At 35.7% G+C, this 21,177-nt stretch overlaps 1 protein-coding gene across 3 annotated transcripts in view; it reads left to right on the forward strand.

Moving 5' to 3' along the window:
• The first annotated feature begins 2,824 nt into the window (after window positions 1-2,824).
• LOC763527 (disabled homolog 1) overlaps window positions 2,825-21,177 on the forward strand; it is a 64,821-nt gene continuing 46,468 nt past the window's right edge. For all 3 annotated transcript variants that reach the window (XM_030996034.1, XM_030996036.1, XM_030996037.1), the window contains exon 1: window positions 2,825-2,885. The gene's annotated coding sequence lies outside the window, so the exon portion shown is untranslated. The remainder of the gene's footprint in view (window positions 2,886-21,177) is intronic.

Consider the following 21,177-nt stretch of genomic DNA (forward strand, 5'->3'; position numbering starts at 1 on the left):
CTCTGATCTGCCGACGGGAGCATGTGATCAAAATAAAAGTCACGTGAGCAGTCACCTGAGGTCGGTGTTGAAAAACAATAAGAAAGCAACACTGTCTGGCGTATTGGTAAGGTTGCTATCCCCCCCCCCCCCCCCCCGAAAAAAAAGAAGATATCGATGATAATTTCACGACTTAAAATTGAAAATAGAAAGAGAACGAGGAAAAGGACAGAAGAAATAAAGGGAGAAAAAAGGGAAGGAAGGAAGAAAGAGCCAAATTTAGAGAGAAAGAAAGAAAGTATAGGCTAGCGCTATAAGACTGGAAAGATCCTTTTCCAGGCTTTTTCCCCTTTTTTTAATAAGGACACCCATAAATATGTCATGATACGATTACTTACGTCAAGCCATTATTTTGTTACGTTTAGTGCCTATATGCACTGTGTTCATACCTTTGTATAATATAGCCAGTCACGATGGTTAAATTTTCTTAGCATAAACAAAAATTATGTTCCCTCCCATCCCACCTCCTTTGACATTGATATCGCCTGCTTGTCCAATACAGTTATTTCCAGGCGTAACGGACATACTATTTATACTTTTTGTTGGAGTTGTTGTTCATTTAAGATACTTTTAAGTAAAATCAATAGTCTTGAAACATATTTTAGTAAGTGAATTCCAACACATTGGCTAGTATAAGGGACATCAATTTGTTTTTCATTGGACTGTTGATTAGGCGACTAGATCGGCGCTTTATAAATTCCTGGATTGGATTGGACTGTTGGACTGAGAAAAGGGACTCTTTTATCGTAATGGATATGAAACAACGTGGGAAAGGATCCTATATTCGGGTATTGGCGCTCCACGAGCACTTCCGAGAATTAGGGTCTAATTTTGTGATATATAGTCACTGGCGAAGGCTACTAATGGGGGGGGGGGTTGCCCCTCCCAATAACATTCAAACGTGGTTTTTATTTCTAATTTGATACCAGTGATTTACAAATGTTGCTGATATGACATGATTTTCTGGGGGGTTTTTCTCTCACTTTTTTGTAAATTTTACTTTTTTTTCTCCCCCCCCCCCCACCCCCCGCCAAAACTTTTTGCTCATTACGCCACTGGTGGTAGCCCTCCTCTAAACAGTTTGAATGTCATAGGTTTCAGATAGTTTAATTTAGTTGCAACAGAAGGTTGTATATTCTCACTCTATAAAACACACAGTTTAACAACTAATTTATTTATACCCCAGGCCTTGTAAATTTGATGTTTTTTTTAAATAGGGCATTTGTTAAGTACTTTTAGTTGTAAGCTTTCATAATTCGCACTTTCAAGAAACATAAATCGGGATAAATCAATATTTCACATACTTTAAAAATTACAAAACTTTCATACATGTTGTTAAATTTTTAGATTCCACATTTCCTTGTCAGATCTATGGGATTGAGCACAACAGATTCGACAGGTTGTGTGTAACGGACATGACACCTTTGTCTACTTTTGTCCACTTGTTATAGACCTCTATATTTTTGCTTTGAAATGTTCATTGTGTCATGCAAACATTTTATCAATAATCTTTGGTCCATTCGGGATTTTTTAACCAAAATTGTCGCAAAATGTTGCCAAAGAAATATCTTTTGCATAAAATCATACTTCAATGTACCTCACTCCTCTTGACATAACTACAAAAAAGGGTATTGACCTTTCTTGTTTGATAACTACTAAATGCCGGGGGCGGATCCAGCTTGGCGGCAAGGGAGGGGCCTCAATTTGTGAGAAAATATCTAGCGGCGAATCAGCCAGTATGTGAGTAAGCGGGAGGGGAAGGGGGGGTAAGGAGCACTCATTTCTTCCTTTTCCCCCTTTTCCCCCAGGTGTTTTCACCTGTGTATTTTTGCCAGGGGAGAGCCCCGCCCCCTGGATCCACCACTGACTAAAAGTGTCGTGGTTATCGCAAGGTATATGATTTTTGGCAAAAACTAATGAACATTTTCCGCGAAATTCTCAATATCACTTTGATGGAAAATTATCATTTTATATAGCGCCATGTTGAAAATGAGTTTCACAAACCCAGTCAACTCTTTTCTTCAAAGACATTCATAGGCCCATTATTTTGTTCGTTAGCAAAGAAAATAAATTGGACGTTTGTATCTCCTTGTGCACGCTCAGTTTAAATTTTGCCTGAACTGGAAAATTCATTTAGAAAAAAATACAGGTACTTTCGCCAAATCGTAACAAACTTGACTGTCACAAATAATTGAGAAAAAAAAAATCGTTCGCTTGTATAGCCTGTGTTGAATGATGGGCAGAATGATGTGAGCTCAACTTATACTCCTCGTCAAATACTCCCAAACTCCCCAACAAATAACTACACATTAGGCCATTTTCGTAATGTATCCAAATTTAGTTCATATTTCTTTGTGAAGTGCCTCGATTCATCTGTTATCAACAATTGTATTTCAATAGTCAGGATGCGAATTGCAAAAATGATAGTTATTGCTATAGGCAGGGCCGTAGCCAGAGTTTCATGTTGGGGGGGGGGGGGGGGCACATACATGTAATTGATCGACGTCCTGGGGAGGGGTCTAAACAAATTCAACGGATCTTGGAGAAAAAAAATTGGGGGGGGGGTACTTTCAATTTCGCTTCTCATGATAATTGTAATGATAATATAAATTTAAATTTATATGTTGATTTACTTTCTAAAATACAAACCATTGTGAAACACCGTCAATAATAAAAATCGTAAAATGATTTTTGTCTTGTTGTAACATTAACGCAGAACTAGTATCAGGTCGAGCGCCAGCTTTCGGTGTGTGTTAGATAATGTTTATGATTATACATGAAACTTGTGGCACGTTATATCTGGCCTGGAGATTTACGCCCACCGGAGGTCAAACTTATCAGAAATTGTAAGTAATTCTCAATTTCTAAAGTTTTAATCATGAACAAAAATTATAGATAATATCTTTGTGACTAGGTGTTCCTGATGTGAGAGAGAAAGTTTGGAATCCTCTTTTTGTAGGTGTTTTTCTGTAGTTTGTACTTTGTATTTAGATCTGCTGTCTTGACGCTGTGTTGGAATGAATGGAGGAGGAGGGTCTTGTCTCTCTGCACCTGTTTTTGTGTGTAATCGAGCCTGGCTTGCGAATTCGTTGCTCGGCGCGGCGCGGCCGCTTCGCTTCGTCGATCGTGTAGACGACTCTCGCAATGAACACACGATCTAGAGCATGGAAGCCACGATGATGGTGATGATATTTTTGGTAATAGGGTGATGATGTTGTAATGACGATGACTATGAATTTGATGAAGATGATGATGATGCTAATGTAAATAATGATGGTGATACGGATGAGGATCGATTTAATGATGATTGATAATGATTATGAATAATGATTTTACTGCTGGTGCTGATGAATGATGATGATGATGATGATGATGATGGTGGTGGTGAATTTTTGATGATGCTCCTGCTGATGATGTAGGTGAGGATGATAGTCTGCATCTCTGATTGTTCTGCTTATTTCCTCTACAGTAGTTTGCTAGCAATTAAGGTTGGCCGTTGGATTTCCCTTCAAAATGTACAAATATGTGAGATGTATTTCCATTCTCGTAAATACAATTTCATGCAAGTATTACTTGGTTTGCTGGTTTAAATGTCCTACCTGCTGACTGTACTATATCATAAACCATCCAGAGTTAATGCCAACCAGAATTAACTTACAATTAAAACAAAAGATGAGCTCTAAAAGATTGGAATTAAGGGGGGGGGGGGGGAGGAGGGGGATCTGATTGTGTCCTTTATTCCATTTTGCTTTATATATCACGGTATAGCCACAATCAGGGTGCAAAACCATTTGCACTTGGGTCCAAAAATAAAGTATGCAATAGAGCAGTTTCATCAACCCCAAATTGTTCATCCATACCCTGGGGTTAATACCCTGCAATATCGTTGAGGAAACTATCTTGGTTATCATTTTATGAGCATCAACATCACAGGGGGTGGTAGGTGTTACGGACACTACACAAAGCTACAGAAATGGAATTTTCAAGCATTATTTATCTTAACACTCAAATATTTTGCATTTCTTTGGGGAATTTCTTGGCCATTTGTGAAAAATAAAACCATTCCCACTCACTTCAGTCCATAAATTAGACGCAGTATACACATCAGAGGTAACACAAGGTCAAATCTAATAAATGACATTTTTTCAAAACCTGAAACTTTTTAAAAAGCGAACCAAACATTGATAAATGAGACAAATTACAAACTTTAGTCCCATCTGTATACATATAAAAACAAATCAAATTGCTAGGAAGGCTCGTTTTATATCATAAGTTGTCCAAAATAACTTATGTACAAAATCCTATAGGGTGTTACGGACACTACACATTGCTACCGAAATGGAATTTTCAAGCATTATTTATCTTAACACTCAAATATTTTGCACTTCTTTCGGGAATTTCTTGGCCATTTGTGAAAAATAAAACCATTCATACTCACTTCAGTCCATAAATTAGACGCAGTATACACATCAAAGGTCAAATCTGATAAATGACATTTTTTGAAAAATCCTTAAAGTTTTTAAAAAGCCAACCAAACATTGATATATGAGACAAATAACAAACTTTAGTCCCATCTGTAAACAAATAAAAAAAAAATCAAATTGCTAGGAAGGCTCGTTTCATATCATAAGTTGTCCAAAATAACTTATGTACAAAACCCTATAGGATGTTACGGACACTACATTTTGTACATGCTATTCTTTGATGCAATATATAAGTAATCCATTTATCGTCAAACCAGCACTGTGCATCCAGAGTTTGACAAATTTTCGATACACTACAAACAGTGTGCCTAGGGCGTGATTGTTACGTCACAATAGAGTTCGCGCAAAGTGCGCATTTTCTTATACGCGATGCGCGATGTAAATTACAGTAGCTGGTGTGTAAATTACAGTAGCTGATGCGCGATGTAAATTACAACTGGCTCCATATTTACCGTGTTTACACAGTAGACGGTGTCGTCACACAGAAAAATCTTGACCCATCTTGAATAAACCAGATTTTAGAAATCTAGTTTTTTCATTTACGCCGGTGACGAACAGGCCACGAATAAACCGGATAACTAAAATCCGGATTTTTGATGGGCCATTGCGCATGCACCGTTTAGGTAAATAAGCATTGTTACATCACACGTTTAAATGCGCCCATTTAAACGTGTGATGTCACAATGCTTATTTAAAGGGATTATTTCAACATTGGTGTCAGACAGATAAATCCCTTCAAATATCCCTTCAAAAATCCTTTCAAGGGAGAATTATCTTTGTTGGATGATTTTTGAAGGGATTTTTGAAGGGGTTTTTGAAGGGATAATTAATGACATACAGCCATTTAAGAAAATAACTAAAATCCGGATAACTAAAATCCGGATTTTTGGCCTCTGTGTGACACCGCCTAGTGATCCGCCTCGAGGGTTGAAGTCGCCTTTTTTTTCCTGCTGTGTAAACACGATCACATTTGCGCGCTTTAGAGGGCGTTCAATCGAATTTTCGAAGCTAGAATCACAAACATGAATCACAAATCAAAACGCCGTTACAAAAAACAAGGTCACTGCGGTTAGCGTTCAAGCGATTTTTCATCAACGCTGATTCTAGCTCATTTCGAGCCCAGCCACTGCGGATCACACTCGCAGTTTGACCCAGGAAGTATAGGTCAACTTCGGCGCGCGCTTTTTGGAATTGTTTACGGCCGACTGTCGACTGCTGTTTTGAGCATAGATCGCAATAATAAAACAAAGAATGAGAACGTGATGGAAGGAAGAAACAAAAAAATAACATAAGGAAAGACAGAAAGAGAAAGTGATAGAATGATTGAAACAAAGAATAACATAAGAGAAAGTGATAGAATTATAAAAACAAAGAAGAACATAAGAGAAGGTGATAGAAGGAAGGAACAAAGAATAACATAAGGAAAGACAGAAAGAGAAAGTGATAGAATGATTGAAACAAAGAATAACATAAGAGAAAGTGATAGAATTATAAAAACAAAGAAGAACATAAAAGAAGGTGATAGAAGGAAGGAACAAAGAATAACATAAGGAAAGACAGAAAGAGAAAGTGATAGAACGCTTAAAACAAAGAATTACATTAAAAAAGCTGATAGAAGGAACCAAACAAAGCTTAACATAAGAATAGAAGGAAGAAACAAAGAATAACAAAAGAGAAAGTGATAGAATTAAAAAACAAAGAATAACATAAGGAAAGACAGAAAGAGAAAGTGATAGAATGATTAAAACAAAGAATAACATAAGAGACTGTGAGTGAAGGTAAAAAACAAAGATCAACATAAAAATAGAAGGAAGAAACAAAGAATAACAAAAGAGAAAGTGATAGAATTATAAAAACAAAGAATTACATAAGAAAAGCTGATAGAAGGAAAAGAACAAAGATGAACATAAGAATAGAAGGAAGAAACAAAGAATAACATAAGGAAAGACAGAAAGAGAAAGTGATAGAATGCTTAAAACAAAGAATTACATAAAAAAAGCTGATAGAAGGAAAAAAACAAAGATTAACATAAGAATAGAAGGAAGAAACAAAGAATAACAAAAGAGAAAGTGATAGAATTATAAAAACAAAGAATAACATAAGAGAAGGTGATAGAAGGAAGAAACAAAGAATAACATAAGGAAAGACAGAAAGAGAAAGTGATAGAATGATTAAAACAAAGAATAACATAAGAGACTGTGAGTGAAGGTAAAAAACAAAGAATAACATAAGAGAAGGTGATAGAAGGAAGAAACATAGAATAACATAAGGAAAGACAGAAAGAGAAAGTGATAGAATGATTAAAACAAAGAATAACATAAGAAACTGTGAGTGAAGGTAAAAAACAAAGATCAACATAAGAATAGAAGGAAGAAACAAAGAATAACAAAAGAGAAAGTGATAGAATATAAAAACAAAGAATAACATAAGAGAAGGTGATAAAAGGAAAAGAACAAAGATTAACATAAGAATAGAAGGAAGAAACAAAGAATAACATAAGGAAAGACAGAAAGAGAAAGTGATAGAATTATAAAAATAAAGAATAACATAAGAGAAGGTGATAGAAGGAAAAAAGCAAAGAATAACATAAGAATAGAAGGAAGAAACAAAAAATAACATAAGGAAAGACAGAAAGAGAAAAAGAGGAAAACAAGGTATAACATAACGGAACAGGCCATGGTAAAGAGCATGATATAGTAAACGCAAATTGCATGAAGAGCAGGCGCGCGGTTTTTGCCCAAACCGGAACAGGCTCCGTCATACAATCATGATTGAGAACTCCGTCCGTTCAATCGAATTTTAGCGACCGTGATTCTGCAGAATCATGATACAAAACGCATCTTTTTCAGCGTTTCATGTTTGTGTTTTCAAACACGTTTATTTTTACGACCGACGAAAAAATCGCTTGAACGCATTGCGTTTTAAACTAAACGTCTTTAGAAACCGTGATTCTAGGGTGAAAAAGTGTCGATTAAACGCACCCTTAGAGGGTTCAACCCAAAGGTTCAACCCCCTCGCGGCTTCAACCCGGCTTCAACCTTCGAGGCGGATTACTGTGTAAACACAGTAATTATTGCTCACTAGTTTAACACGCATTTTGCCATTGACTTTTCAGATCGGGCAATAATATTTGTTCATTGGTTAACTGAATAACCGTATTGACGGCAAATAACACACAAAATCCCATGGACTTTTCAGATCGGGCAATAATATTTGTTCATTGGTTTACTGTATAACCGTATTGACCGGCAAATTACACATAAAATCCCATTGACTTTTCTGAGCGGTCAATAATATTTTTTTCGCTAGTAGTTTTGTTGGCTTATCCATCAAATCTTGAGGGCAGTAACATTTAAAAATTGCCCTGCTCAGATGTCTGATACGGTTAAGATTGCACTGCATGCATTGTCCTCGTATCGTACATGTATGTGCTACTGGATATATTCAGTATATGCACATGTAGAACCCATTTTTAGGAACTCGTTAAAATAGCGTTGGAAAATTTGGGGTCATAAAAAGACCACAGTCTGTACTTTATGAAGAGTATTTCGACCAACTAAGTGGTATACTTGTAAAACCTTAGACACATGTACGCCGAAAACAGGAACAAAACATTTTTTTTAAAAGAAGTAATAATTAATATAATTTTATGCAAAATTATGGTGTAATCAATAATAATTTCTGATACGTTTATTCAATAATCCTCAGATGTTCGGTGATTGTTGTTGGTGGTGGCAATTAAACCAGTATTCATAAAATCCTCAGATATAATATACACAAATGTCGGTAGACAGGTCTAAAGTGACCTCAGTCTATTTTTTTTCCTCTCTCTCCATCAGAAGCTTAATTTATCGAGGGAAATTGTGAGCAAAAACGTAGACGATGAGATATTTCATAAATCCCCTCAAAGGGGGGTGTCCTCCAAAGAAGGTATTTTTCCATAGTCCTCAGGAGACACTAGTCATACACGTACTTATGTGTGCCCAAGTGCTTATGTGTGTGTGAACATAAAATACAATTTACATGTAGTGACTTATACATTTTGTAGGTAGGCAATTGAATGATTAAAATGTTGTATTTTCTCATGTATCATACATATTTGATGTCATAGACAGCTTTTACAATGTTAACATTTATTTTAGAACACTGTTATCCAGAAAAAGAGGTACAGTTTGGCTTGCAGGCCTTGATATTACTCCTTCTGTAGTGTCCGTAACACAGATCTGTAGTGTCCGTAACACTGGCTCCTACTCTTTTCTACCCTCGATATTGAAACTAAAACACAATGATGCATTTAATTTGATACTTTATCACATCTAACTAATATTATTGAAATAAAATATTGATATTAAATTACTCATAAGTCAATTTTTTTTAATCTTTTAAATTAAATTCATGGAAAATAGCTTATTTGTTTGCGAAATATCATATCCAGGAGAAAACCTTGTAGGAAAAGAGAATTTTTGTTATTCATTGAGAAGAGCAACTATTACAAATCAAATTTGAATTACAAATTAGTAGTATTTAGTTATGAAGCTGTATTTTTAGACCATCACACAATTGTGTAAGTTGTGTTACGGACACTACATGTGTTACGGACACTACAAATGCCATTCATTAAATTGCAAAAAAAAAACTGTAATGCATAGCTGAATATTATTATACCACAGCTAGTCCCCGGAGGTAGTTACACAAAGCAAAGTATATAAGAACTTTGAAAACATTTCCACAGAGCAGGAATTACACCGTTACGGACACTACAGGAAATTCCGGACAAAATTTAAGATCGGAATGTGGGCATATATTTTTGTAACGCTTGTATCTTTGTTTGATTTTTTGTTTTTGATGATAGGACAACATGTTACTCAGAAAATATAACCAATAACCAATTGATATAATGCTAAAATATATGAATTATAAAGGCAAAATTATACACAAAGCTGTTTTTCAAAAAAGCGTTACGCTGGTCTCTCTTCACAGAAATAACCACTGTATCGCAATTCTTGGGTCAATTCTCAAGCCGTAAAAAAATACTGAGTGGAGATAAAATGGACTACAAGCTGGCATGATAATATATGGCATATCTTGTGTAATTCCGTGGTAACATCTAATGAAAAAAGACACATTTTCTAAGTGCAAATGCGTAACAGCCAAAAAGTGGTATTTTGGGCCCTCTTTTACCATTCTCACACAGCCAACACAAAATAAATTCAAACAAAAGTTGCTGCCTGATGAAGAACTCATATGTTCCAACATTTCAGGCCAAAAGACATTTGATTAGATGACTTTGTGTTTCCAGGAGAGATGCGTAACACTGTATGTAGAATAGTTGCACCCTGATTGTGGCTATACCGACAATACAATACATGTACCGGAATGTTTGTTTGGTTTTATTTTCCGTATACAAATTAAAATACATACAAGAATGCAATTTACAAATATAATACAAATCAAGAATTGAAAAGGGCTGGAATTTTCCACAGTTCTTGTCTGCATTGACAAACTGAGTTTCCTTTGACAAACTGAGTTTCCATGCAGGAACTTTGTTTGCATCATTGAATTTGTTGATTAAATAAATGTTGAACCCTGATCTTACAATAAACGTATGATGAACACATGATGGAACTACAGTACCTTGAAGCTACATGATGTGTAAATTTGTGGTATACCAACATCCAAATGACCTTCTGTGAACTCTGTATCTTCGATTTTTATTTCCTTGGCTTGTTCAGTCAATGGATGAATATTGATTTTTCATTCATTCATTCATTCATTCATTGTATGAACCATTGAAATATAAAAGACAACAGTCGGTGAAAGCCAGAAAGATGTTAATGCATTCTTTATTATTTTTACTTGGAATTTACCCACTGCTTACTGGAACTGGGTGGCCCATGTATAGAGTACTGAAGATGTGACATCATAAAAATTTATTTTGAGAATTTCACAATTTTTTCTTCATTTTCCCAAAGAGCATAAAAAATAATGTCCAAATGTCAAAAACCAATTGAATATGTTAAGTATTGGCTGAGATATGACCATCTTAATAAATATCTTTCCTATAGGAACTAAGTGCAATTTGCTCTGGCTCGTAATGGTTAGGAGCCAGAGCAAATAACACTGAGTTCTTATGGGACATCTATTTATTCAGATGGTCATATAGATCTCAGCCAATACTTAACATATTCAATTGATTTTCAATATTTGGACATTATTTTGTATGCTCTTTCGGAAAATAAAGAAAAATATGAGAAATTCTAAAAACAGATTTTTGATGACGTCACACTTCACCACTCTTAAAGGTAATACAAAGTTTTGGGAAATTTTGAAAATTGGGTGGATAGTGAATCTTTACAATTTTGATATATTTGGATGCCCCTGTGGATGTTTTATAAGCACTTAACAAATTAGCCCCTAAAACACTTCTGTTTTCGAGAAAAATTGAATATAAAAATTTACCGGTGCTCCCGGTAAATTTTGATAAATTTCAAATAGCGCTTATGGCCGTACAATGGTAGCTGCGACCATGAAAATCTCAGAATATGTAGTTGCGATATATAATTTCCAAACGGAAATAGCTAATCGGTCGATTTTAGTCAAGAAACATTGTTTCATAGCTAAATTAATATCTTGACCTTGAGAGGGAGCTATACAACATAAAGAGTTTATTATTTATAATTTCATAACTTTAGACTCGATTTCAACTGCGACAACGATCAATGAATATTGTAGGAACGCATATGCTTCCAATATTTTAATTTGAACCAAATTCATGACCCCATACCAAAACTTTGTAATACCTTTAAGCCTAAGGCAAAGAATGAATTTGGTAGTTAACAGGTTAAAATCCTTCTGGCTCTTTGCAAAGGAGGTTCTGAAGTAATTAATAATCCATAGTTTGAAGAAAAGAATTTGTTTTTCTCTTGGGGCGCGTTCATGCTTGATTTTGACGGCCAGAATCAGGCATCTGTTACGCGTTTAGTTTAAAACACGGTTGCGTCTTAGCTCACTTTTGTAGAATCACCGAAAAAACGGCGATCACGATCGCCGATCGTAAACTCACAAAAAGATGCGTTTACAATTTGTAAACGCGTTTAAATGGGGTCAACGCACTGACCTCTAGTGGGTCTACGTAGCATGCACAGTGAAGGTTTGCGAATCCAGCTGGAAGACCAATTAAGGCCACACACTGAGAATTGCCTGGGGGAGCCAGAGAAGTAAGCATGAACACTACATCGTGGAACTGCGATCACGATGAGCGTTTCAGATCGCTCATTCTGCCTTCAAAATTTAAGCATGAACGCAGCCTTGGATAACTCACTATATTGTATTATAGTATTTATAGACTTTCTAGCCTTGTCTTCAGGAATTCTTATTCTAATTAAACCAAAATAGGATACATGTAAGTGGGATAAAATATATTTTTTGTTATAGAGAGATTTGTGCTCGTTAAGGTTAAGATGTTTGCAGCTTCACAGGTGGAAGAAAGGGAGTGTACATGTATGTGTGTCAGTGTGTATGTGGGTGGGGGTGGGGGATGACACTTAAGGGGGTGATGACTGACCCACCCCTTTTCCAAAAGTTTGAGAAGCCTATTCACTAGTAAAATCATTCTTCAAGCCACTTGAAGCATTTGTTCTTTGATGACTTTAATTATTTATTTTTTATTTTAAATTTGTTTGTTACAATGTAGAATTCAATTAAATAATTGAGGACCAATACATCATATAATGTACATGACATAAACTTCTGTCAATGTGTAATGCCTACGTTACGTTGGAAGGCCATTGTGTGGCATTTTAAAACGAAGATAAAACGGTCTAAAAAGTAATCCTGCAGAAGCTCAGAAGAGTACAGTAGGTCTACAGGTGCATAGCGTAATGTACAGCATGCATGAACATATGGCCACTTGAAATGTGAATTACTTTTGGGCTGTTTTTGTATATAAGTAGAATGGACTAGTATATGGAATTTAGAAATTGCCTGGAGTCTGTAATCCAAATGACCTCCTATAGAGACATAAAATGTGCATTCACTAGTCAGAAAGATATACTGGTATGTGTTTGATCCACATATTACATGAAGCTACACAAAAAAAGTCATGGGGGGGGGGGGGAGGAGGTACATTATTTAAATGCTCCATGGGTCTGCATGTTTTATAGAGACCATAACCAGCCCATTTACATTGCAGAAAATACAATTTGAAAAAACATTGTTTTTTTTAAACTACCATTAACACTGCTACATGTAGGAAACCCATTAAATTATTAATGTTTGCTTATAAATTCTGTTGGTTTTGGGGGGTAACTTTTGTGCGTTCGCCACTTGTTCTGCTCTGCATGTGTTAGCACGAAGCAAAGAGTATTACATAATCAAAAACCAGAATCGTTCATTAGTTTGAGTGCGAGCATTTACACTACAAAAAAACGGTGTAGTTCCCTAGCAGGTACAACTACCAACAAAACTCTGGAATGTGAGTAAAGACATCTGTTTTTGCAGCTAGTTAGAATGTCTTCAATATAGGCCTGTCTTCAATGGGCCTGTCCTCATCAGCTCCAGATTGCAAAATAGCCCGCTATTTCTGACTTGGGAAATAATCCAAAAGTTACAAATCGTGTCTTCATCATCTCGAGACTTGACCTCAAAACTTGAAACTCGAGCTCGAGAAATTAGCTTGAGACATGTTGCTCCGCGTTCGCGCATAGTGCAAGTCTTCGGGCTGGTGAAGACGCACCAGACAAATAGCGGGATGTTTTGCAAACAGGCCCAAGAAAACTTGGGAGGATTATCTCGACCAAATATCCCGCTAATTGCAACTTCGAGCTGATGAATTGAATTGGGATAGTTCAAATAGTGTGATATTTAGCAATCTCGAGCTGATGAGGACAGGCATAATCAGCTACATGTATGTGCATGTGACTTGTGTGTCAGGGGATGCCATGCTCTACTCTAGTTAGGTGACCCCAGATGGCAAGACAGGTAGTCTATCACTCAGGAGCCATCCTGACTAGTAGATTTTTATTTTTTGAAAAAATTGTATTTGTTTTTTGGAGATGGTTGAGGGGGGGGGGGGGGGGGGGTGGTGCACATAGCACAACCTGCTGAGCCACCCATTTTGAAACCCAAGTTGCAAAATCTTCTGAACCTGGAATCACCATAACCATAACCTGGAATGCATCCCCTCCGTCTGCCCCTTTCATTTTTTACACCAAAAAGCACCTGAAAATGTTAAAACCTGGTCTTTTGGGGGGCATTTTTTGCTTGTCAGAAATTTTGGGAACTTGTGCCACATCCCTTGCAGGCAGCTTGGTCAGCCCCCAGATAGCCTAGTTAACCTTTTATTTGCATGAGATAAAAAATTCCACCAAGTCTATTAAAGTAATATAATTGTTCTTCAGTTCATGTCATTCATCATATTCCCTTTTCCTTGAAGTTGAAACAGAAATGGATACCGTAAATCTCCATGTACATGTATAAGGCGCACTTTTTTGCCGCCGAAAAAAATTGAAAGTCGGGGGTGCGTCTTATACACAGGTACAATTAAAATTTTTTTTTTTTTAAAGTTTCGATATATGCCCGGCGCTATGCCTGGCAATATCTCCCAGCTCAGTAATCTGTGTGTTGACTCACCACTCGGAAACTACAACAACACTCACATTTGTCTGTCATCTTGGTTTGAATGTACTCTTTTTAACAGATCTCAATATGAGTTTATTTTTTTTTAGGGGGGGGGGGGGGAAGGGGCGTTACACACATGTATACCAATAATGTAATTTTGAGGTGCAACAAAAGCCTGTACTTTAAGGCTACAGTATACTTGTGTAAGGAGATGGTTACACCATAGAGCCTGCCTTCCGAGGGAAAAGTTCATTGATCCTCCACAGGAGGGAGAAATTGGTATGAAAAGGGGATTTTGGGGTAGTCTGCTAAAACACTGGGAACCACTTACCCCAAAATGTTCAGGCGTACATGTGCATGTACAGTTATTTTAAAAAGCTTACTTGCATGCGTGTATGTACAGTGGGGTCACCAGGATGAAGATATATATATATCTTTTTTAAAAATATTTTTTTGTTTATTTATTTATTATTATTATTATTATTATTTTTTTAATTTTTTTTATTTATTTATTTATTTATTTATTTATTTATTTTTTTAATTTTTTTTAAATTATTTTATTTTATTTATTTATTTATTTATTTATTTATTTTTTTAATTTTTTTTAAATTATTTTATTTTATTTATTTATTTATTTTTTATTTATTTATTTATTATTATTATTATTTTTTTTTTTTTTTTTGGGGGGGGGTTGGGGATGCAGCTGGCAACCTGAGGGCAAGGGGAAATGGGGGGGGGGGGTTGGGGTTTAAGTGGAGCAGAGTGAAACATCAAGCCTTCAATAACATGATTACATTATGCAGGGAGGTTTGATATGCAGAGCAGAGGTTTTAAAATGGGGAGGGGATTTCCCCCGTAACCCCCTTGCTGCCTGGTGTGTCATAGGTTCAGAAGTAATTATATTTTGTAGTTGTTGACATCAGTGACACCCTTCAGCAAGTGTCTAGTTTACAACTTACAAGAAAGTTTTAAATTATGTCATTGGTTTACTGATTAATTATTTTGCCTATGGGGGGAAAGCACAGAAAGGAGGATCTCAAACCGTTTCTGTGGAAATTGATTTGCGATGTCACCAAAGTTCATCTGAGAGCGTGTTTGATTTCTCTCTCTGCCTCCTTCTCGAATGTTATTTTGACTGTGAATCAATCCAGAGAACCCAACTCGGAGAGTGGGAGTTGACAACATGAGGCAGTAATTGTTGTGTAATGTGCTCTGGAGGTGAAAACAGTTTATCTATTGACGTCCAAAACATGGATAATGCGATCGTTTGTGCGTCATCTGTGTTTGAATAGGTCATTGCTTTAGTCATCATTTTTGTCTTGCATGTATTTTGTGCTCAAATAGTTCATCCAAAGCAGGGCTCACCATTTATGCCAGAATTGCATTTTTGTTAATGTCTGCACATTTACAGTACATCTAAATTTGGACTCGTTATTTGGAAATATTTTTTGTTTTCTTGGATGGATGGATGTCCCTGGTCCTTTTTTTTCTAAGAGTAAGTTGTACACTGTATGTTTATTTTAGAGTTGGTTGATAAGAGCTTCGTCTGTACAATTACTGTTTTTGATAAAACCAGTTAATCTATTAAACAGTCACATTACAAGATATATTTTCTTTCAAAAGTGATCTTTTGATATTTAAAAAAATGGCTCAGAAATGGTGGAATATTAACCTATTTTGTGTGACAATGTTCTGAAATTATTTTTTTGTATTAAGTTAGTTTATTGGTCATACCGTCATAACATAACATATACAAATTATATACAAAATTGATGATGAACATACTTTTTTGTGAACATACTGAACGTAGTAATACATAAATTGTTGACATACAGTGTATAAAAAAAGAAAAAAGAAAAGACACAGAAAACAAGACTAAACCAAAGCTTAACAAAATAAAACAAAGTAACACGAACAGAAGAAGAACAAAATAACAAAACAGACACTGTATAGGTTGGTCGTGGCTACATTTTTCTCGTTTGGAGGACCATGTATTTTAGTCTATGGACCATTTGTATAACATTGTTTATTTTTTGCCACTCTGTGTTTATCTATTTTTGCTTTTCCTTATGGCAATTCCCTCTTCGGTCGATTTTTACATGGTTATACAGTCAAACCCGTCTATAGCAACCGCCCAAGGGAATCACAAAAAGTGGTCTTTGTAGACAGGTTCCTTTAGTACATGTCTCAATGAGAAACCATTTTCACAGGAAACCACAAATGTGGTCTTTGGTTTGACTGTATAGTGAACACAATGTTTAATTTGGGTTAAGTGTTTTGGTACTTGCATCTTAATATAACTTGCTTTCCAAATATTACAATAAAGTTAAATGTTTGTATGAATTTATTCTGGGTTATAAGCACCAAGTGAGATATTTACACAAGGGTAGAATTGTTAAATAACAAATGTCCTTGGTTGAAAATATACATGTAGAGTGAAAAATTGTTCCCAAGATACCAAAACCTTGGGGCAGCTGAAGAACAAATGTGGTATGGTTTCTAATTTTTGCGGAATGGTTTTGTGGTATGGTTCTGTGGTATGGTTTTGTGGTAAGGTTTTGAAATTATAAATGTGCAAGGATGTACATGTAGTTTCTCAAGTAAAGTTTGTAGCTTTACTACCACGGTTTATGGTTTTAAATATCTTCCAAAGGTAAACATTCACTATGTTTCTGGGCGAAATCAATCGGCCTATTGTAGTTTCAAACTTGGTAAAATGCAGTAATGCACACTGGTACTTTTTTTTTTTACACTTTTGGTGTGATTTGTCATTTAGAGTTTTTAGGCGGTCTGTATATCTGTGTAGTACAACTACCGTAGGCGCAAGGATTGTTCCATTCAGTAATTCCTTTTTGAAACCATCAAAGTTTTGTTACATTATAAATGCCTGTATGCACATTGCAGTTCCATCTTTGAGGGTTAAACATACAAATATTGTATCATAGTTGACAGATTCCTACTGGTATATTTTGGCCTTCAACCTAGAGATCTAAAGTTGATTCATTTTCATGGAAACATGATTGTAAAAAAGAAGAAGAAAGATACCAGGTACAGTATTTAAATTCATAATTTTGGCCTGAGGAATTCCTAATTTTAGTTTGGAAGGGTGGCATGTATAGTTAACAAATATATTATTTATAGCCTCGCCAAGTTAAAGTATGTGAAAAACTGATTTGTGCCAAGTTATGTTTATGAGCATGTGACATATCAAAGCTTACACTTAAAAGTGTTCAACAAAGGTCATAATTCAGCCAGTCCACCTTTTATTCTTGAGTTATGAAAATCAGTTCAGTTCAGTTCATTTTATTCAAAACCACAAGCATGATGTAATCTTTTACATAAAAAAGAGACTGGTAATAGTACATCAATCAACATATTCTAACTTGATTACATCATAAACTGAATGGTTTTAGGACCCCTTTAGAAGCTAAGCTTGTGAGCGGGCCCTATAGTCAACAAATACATGTATATACATTTACAGTATTAAAAAAAGAATATTACTTATGATGATACAATGAATGAAAATACTAAGCTACAGAATATAGAACATACAAATACTCTCTCTCTCACACACACATGCGCACATACACAGCAAACACACTGATGAGTAGGTCACAGCAAACACCAAATTTACAAGGGGTATGAGTGATTTAGTTGTCAACTGTATGTTTTATCTGTATGAAAAGTTTGAGTACTCAGTAAATCCATATTGAAAATGTCCATTGTCAAGATTTAATGTTCTTTACCCAGTAGGAGGTGTCTCCAGAAATTGCTTTATGATGGTGATAAACTTCATAAAAATGGCCCTGGCAATGTTTACCTTGGATAATTGTCTGTTTGCTCGAACTTACTGTTACAAAGAGCGTAAATAATAGCTCATTTTGCTTTGAACCCATGCTAGTAACATTTACATGGAAAGACGATAGCTCATTGTGGTAGAGTTAACCTTGGTTTGTGTTTATGAAATAGGAATCACTGAATTAAAAGAAATAATCATTGAATTGTACTCTTATGGGCAAGTCAAAGCCATCTGTCCCATATGATGATACTGATACCGTCCATATCAAAGAATCTTGAGATTTTATCGCATGAATGAATAGGGCTCGGTTCAAACTATGTGAACTGAAATGACACATTTTAAAATGTTTTTTAATTATTCCACTCACATTTCATAATATATTCCAATTGTTTCTGATTTTCATTCCCAAACAAACAAACAAACAAACATATTCCTTGCAACTTTGACCCATAAAACATCACAATTCTTTAGACGTTAAACCAATACGGGATGATGGTCCTAAAACTTTCAATCAAATTGATAATTCAATTAAAGTCACAACCTCACTCGATGTTTTCAAATTCAAACTGAAACAAATTTTGTCATTAAGTACATAATGATCATGATGATGTTTCTTCATATACATGTATTTAATGCACTCCCAGATTACAACACTAAGTCGTTTTATTCATTATGTCTGATTGTGTAAGTGTTGCTGAAAGAGAGGGAGGGGGGGGGGGTAGGGGGCTGTGTCTGTGTAGGGTAGGGTATTTAATTTAATTTTGGATTTGCATCCCCTTTTTAAAAATCATTTTCATATGATATGTTCAAGTGCCTTCTGTTTTGCAAGCCTTGTGCTTTCATCCATTATTTTGCTAATTGGTAAATTTATGACCCCGTTCTCACTCACTCTGAAAGTGGTCTTAGTTAGACCGCTCCAGACCGCTCCAGAGGAACGGGTCTTGAGGAACGGTTTACGAGCGTTCACACTCCGAGCAGTTTTTATGGCTCAAACCGCTCCACGAGTCAAAGTGGTCTTGTTGCTATGGCAGCTCAGGTAGGCGGGTCAATTTTTTCGCGCGCGGAATCCAAACCGTATGTACCGTACTATATGTTTCGCACCGAAGGTCACTAGCTCACTTCCGTTCAAAGTTCGCTTTCCGTTCACATTGCACGTTAGAGCGCTCTGGAGCGCTCTTAATAAGACCCGCTCCTCAAGACCACCTCGGAAGGTGGACTTCTGGAGCGGTCCAGAAGTCCGCTTCCTGGACCACTTTGAGCGTTCTCACTCACCTAAGAACCGCTCCTGAGGAGCGGGTCTTAGTTAGAGCGCTCCAGAGCGCTCCAACGAAGTGAGTGAGAACGGGGTCTATGTGTCTTGGCTTTGGCTGAAAATTATCATTATAATGCAGTATAAATTCATGTGTGAATCAAAGCGCTCTATAACTGTCATTGTAATAAAACTATGAAAACTTACTGCCAACAACAATATTGTAGGTACATGCAATCATATGTATGTACTTTGTACTTTGCATTTGAGACGATTTGTGAGATTGTTTTGTTGTAAATTATGTAGGATGTACTCCTCACAACTACGCAACGATGGTAAACAATTGCAATTTGTCCAGGTCAAAACTCAGATTCGTTTATCAGATTAGCATATATCTAGCAAATCTGTAGCAGTACTTTGCATGTTTTAAGTCCACTCTGCCGATTAATTATAGATATCATAAACTGAACAAATATTTGAGTCATTTTGTATATAATTGATTGATCATCAGTTTTAAATAGGAACAATTACTGCTTATAATCAGACTTAAAGTTAACAACTAAATTATCCATAACAAGTTTTGATTTTGTTTATTATGTGGAGAAAAACGATTGGTCCCCATTCATGTTTCTTGAGAATGTGACATATTAAAGCTTACATCTAAAAGTATTCAACAAAGGAACTTATTAAACCCTTCCATCTTTCATTCTTGAGTAACACAAAGACGCTAAAGACATCAAACTTATGAGGGGTATGAATTATTTAGTTATTAACTGTATATTATTTGCAAATTGACAACCTTGAGAAAATCACCTTTGATGTAAGTTGAGCTCCTGCATGCATGTGGATCATTATGGAAGGTTTTCACTTATACTGGTAGACAGATGCTGTTTTCAAAGACTCCTTAAATAGTCCAATGTACATTTAAGGCCTACACGTACATGTACATTTGGCATTATACATGACACTTGACTGTACATGTACCGGTACATTCCAAATTGAATAACAAGATGTAAACAAGAATAAAAAATATAGAACAACAAGTGTGAACAAGTTATTTACTTTTTTTCAAAGCTGTCAACCAATTCAAAACTTGTCCTAAGGCACAATTATTCAAAATTGCCTTTGATGATTACCTTACTCTGTTCACATTGACGTATACCTATTGTAATATTTCATACGTATTGTGATATTTCATATGTATTGTAAATTTTAGGTTTATTTGAATTTATTTGAACTTAATCACAATTATAATTAATAAATGACACATATTTGTAAAGCTTAGATCCTCCTCTTTTAGTTGATGCAATTCACGCATGAGGGATTACAATAAATTTGAAGAGAGGGAACCAAAAAGTCATTTGGCGGACGGTATCTGAATTTCAAAGAGAAAATCATATTTCTAGAAAGTTCAGTTTTTGCCCTTAATATGATGCCTCAATCAGGAAAAATGAGCAAGGAATAAGAAAGTTCTGATTGTTTAAAGCCTCGGTCACAGATGCCATTACGAACTGCTACGAACGCCTACGAACGATTTTCAGACAATGGAAATTCGGGAAGACAATGGAAAAACAGAGATTCGTACGAACGCATCGTTCGTACGAACTTTTGTGACCGTAGCTTAAAGTGATGCTTGCATTTCCATAATTTGATTTAAAAAGTTAGTTTTCACTGGCTGCCTGCCGTAGCAACAAACAGATTTGACAAAAGACTAAACTCTGTTTCGTTGACAATCAGCCATACATGTACATGAAGTCTTTCTTCTATGGCTGATCTTCAATGAAACAGACTTAAATCTTTTGTCAATTCTGTTTGTTGCTACGGCAAACAGCCAGTGAAAACGAATTTGATTAATGAAATTATGGAAATCCAAGCATCACTTTAAACAAATAGAACTTTTCTCATTCCTGGCTCATTTTTCCCGATTGAGGTGTCATCCAAAAAACAGGGGAAAACCCCAGTTAGCCTGGAGGTTTGCCCTACCAACA

The sequence above is a fragment of the Strongylocentrotus purpuratus genome, unplaced genomic scaffold (assembly GCF_000002235.5).
Source record: "Strongylocentrotus purpuratus isolate Spur 01 unplaced genomic scaffold, Spur_5.0 spur5_scaffold_3, whole genome shotgun sequence".
NCBI lineage: Eukaryota > Metazoa > Echinodermata > Echinoidea > Camarodonta > Strongylocentrotidae > Strongylocentrotus > Strongylocentrotus purpuratus.